Source organism: Haemaphysalis longicornis, unplaced genomic scaffold, assembly GCF_048455015.1.
Source record: "Haemaphysalis longicornis isolate Haplotype H1 unplaced genomic scaffold, Haemaphysalis longicornis Haplotype H1 scaffold_3, whole genome shotgun sequence".
Lineage (NCBI taxonomy): Eukaryota > Metazoa > Arthropoda > Arachnida > Ixodida > Ixodidae > Haemaphysalis > Haemaphysalis longicornis.
The window spans coordinates 24051321-24054185 of record NW_027526335.1 but is presented as its reverse complement, the minus strand read 5'-3'; the positions used below and the strand labels follow the sequence as shown (position 1 = coordinate 24054185).

Sequence of the window (2865 nt, the reverse complement as noted above, 5' to 3'; positions counted from 1 at the left end):
GTTCCAACTAGTCCACACCTTGCACCTTTGTTTGAAATAGACAACATGAAGTGGGCTGTTTTATATTTCAACTTCCCCATAGACATTTCACCTACCTCGAGCGCCAAAGTCAGAGCACCATGATATTGTAACATATATGAAACAATAAAACAAAACAAAGACCTAACCCTGGTGTGACACCCATTTTCCAGGAGATACTGCCTGTACGAAAGCTCATTGGCCTATTTCAAGGATCTTTTCTCATTATACAAACGAACCTTCCAAGTAACCTGAAAATTTTTGCTCTTGTTCCCTTCCAATAGCATTGCACACACTATCTTCAGATTTTTCCTGGTGTAATTTTTATTCGTAAGAGGTTCCAATGCATCGAACACTTGTCGCGTTCTGCTTGGCGCGAAACGAAATACAGCAGGGCGCCAGGCGTTCTCGGAACCCCGCCTTTTTCCGAGACTTCAGCTGGGAATCAGGCACGCTGTCTCGCGCATTCCTTTCTTCCTGCATGCCTTATTTTTTGTTTTCGTCGACGCTCCGTCCCGTCCCGTCCCTTCTGTGTGTCGCGAAGGAAGTTTCAGCAGCCGAGCGCGAGTTGGGGATGGCCGAAAAAAAAAAAAAAAAGGCAGAAAGAAAACGCTTTCGTCCTTGGCCAGCGTCCTACCCTCCTCTCACACGCGCACACGTGCGCGCCCCTCGCAGAGGGGTCCTCCCCTCATGCTCCTTTGCGACTGGCAGCCGGCGGTGGGTTGGGAAGAGTAGACGAAATGCGCGCGCTTTTTTCAGAAAGGAGCAGCCATAGTGACAATCAAACGGAATGGAGAAGGAACCATGTCATACGAAATATTGTTGTGTGGCCGCATGCTACGGCGAATATTTGTGGGCCGGAAAGTTCATAGCAACCGACCAGTGAAGGTAAGCGCTCGATTTTCTGAGCTCGCCTCGTTCTTTCGAATGCAGTTTACTTCGTAAAAGAGCGGGAACAGGATTGCCCTCCCGTTTCTAACTTCTAAGCATATCCTTGCTTTTGTGAATGCGTACGAAGGGGAACACGTATTCACTTAAATTTTATGGAAAGAGTATAATGAGAAATCAGGTGGGCGCTCAGTAGTAGATTTTTTGTTATGATGCTGAAATCGAGTGTATATATGTTCTGCAAGAACCTTGATATGTACGATTGGCTTTTAATTTACTTCTCGCCGCAGCTGCTCACGAACGCGAAAAATACAACTAATAAATATAACTTTGTTATGTTTAATTTCACGCGAGTTTCGGCGGCATGCTGTAACGGAACACAATTTAGCGTTGCAGTTAAGCCATATGTTATCAGCTGCTTATGCGAACCATCTTACGATGTAAAACAACGCCTGACGTCTTTGTAGTATTCACATATTTTCCATGTGAAAGGCTGGTCTACGTCGGATGCTTATAACTATAAAGAAAATAAATGACAAATAAAAATAAATAAATAAAATGATCAAAAATAAATAAAAATGAGAAAATAAAACAGCTCAAGCCAGTTTTTAGCACATTTTTCGAGAGCAAAAGGTAAAATTAGGCAACCAAGAAAATACACGGTTGTAATTTCATCTAGTTGTACATGTAATGTTTCCCTTCTTTACATTTGCCTTTTTACTAATTTTTGTTCGTTGCGTTTTTATGTTTATGGCCATTGAGGTAATTATCGTCCTCTTTCAATGATTGCCGACGTACCACGTCGTCATCAGTTGGTCGGCTTCTCTTGTTAATTGAAAATTCTCTGGCAAGCTGTCTGATCGAAGCCTTTTCACTTAATTACTCAATGGCCTGGAAAGAAAGCTGTAAGGTATTTTATATAATTCAGTATTTTGTCCTTTTCTGTTTTCCAGGGATGCTTGAGAAACCAACTCAAGCGATGTGCGTCATAAAGTTGGCACGGGCATTAGAAAAAGTTAAACAAGCAAGACAAAGTGAAAAGTGAAGAGGCCTGTTTTGCTATAATATTCCTTCCTAAAGGTAAGGTTTTCTCTATTAGCTAAAATTTGCTTCACTTCAGTTTTCTGAACCACTTCTATACACTCTGTTTTGTTTCAGAAATACCTTATGATTTACCAGCACCACAACATTGACACACGAATAAGCTCATCTGGCAGCAAGCGTCATCCAAACTGCAGGTGAGCTTCTGAGCACCCTTTGTGTTAGAGCAATGCCATTTTGTTTGTTTTCCAGGAATGGCAGTCAAACCTCATTTGAAGTGCCAGTACAAGAAAATTGATGAGGCCATATTGTATGCCAAAGGTCCTGGTGTTCTGAGAGGTGAGACATTGTCTATGCTGTAACAACTTTGCAACTTCTCCTAAACTACAGCTTTTTTTCATTTCGCAGAAGCGTGGCAGTAACAACCCCATGTTACTGGGTTCATGGCCGTCAAGTATGTCATCAAACTGACTTGTCAAGGCAGAAGAACAAGCAAGCCCAGGAGGAGAAAAACGAAGACAACGGCTGAAACAGCGTACTTGCGAAATTCAATTGCTTTAACACAATACGTATTCGGATCGATTGTTAATGGTAAAATAAAACGCACATGTTCTTTCATCTTAAAGAGTGTCAGTGTTGTTATTTACGCTAGCTGGCATGTTCCTTGCTTTAAAATTCCGCCATCTTAGTTTGTTATTTTGCCGGACTGCCTTAATTGTGTGTGTTGGTCAGTGTAGGGATCAAATGTATAAACATGCAGTCTAAAATGCCAGTTTATACCTTTCAGGAGTTTATGAGGACGACGTTTGAAGTGCTCGCTTATCATGCAGTCAACAATCGTCTGTCTAGGAAAAAGTTAACTTATAATATTTTCATCTAGTTATTGTTGCATGTATATTAGATACATGTAACTGTAAG

At 41.4% G+C, this 2865-nt stretch overlaps 1 long non-coding RNA gene across 2 annotated transcripts; it reads left to right on the top strand.

The window, feature by feature from the left end:
* The first annotated feature begins 623 nt into the window (after positions 1 to 623).
* On the top strand, positions 624 to 2572 carry LOC144174151 (uncharacterized). Of its 2 annotated transcripts, XR_013323432.1 has the most exons (5): positions 624 to 906; positions 1860 to 1986; positions 2065 to 2144; positions 2200 to 2286; positions 2356 to 2572. It is a non-coding gene; the product is annotated as an uncharacterized LOC144174151 (long non-coding RNA). The 2 variants fall into 2 exon arrangements; XR_013323431.1 differs by lacking the exon at positions 624 to 906 and having other exon boundaries at positions 1759 to 1986.
* The last annotated feature ends 293 nt before the right edge of the window (positions 2573 to 2865 follow it).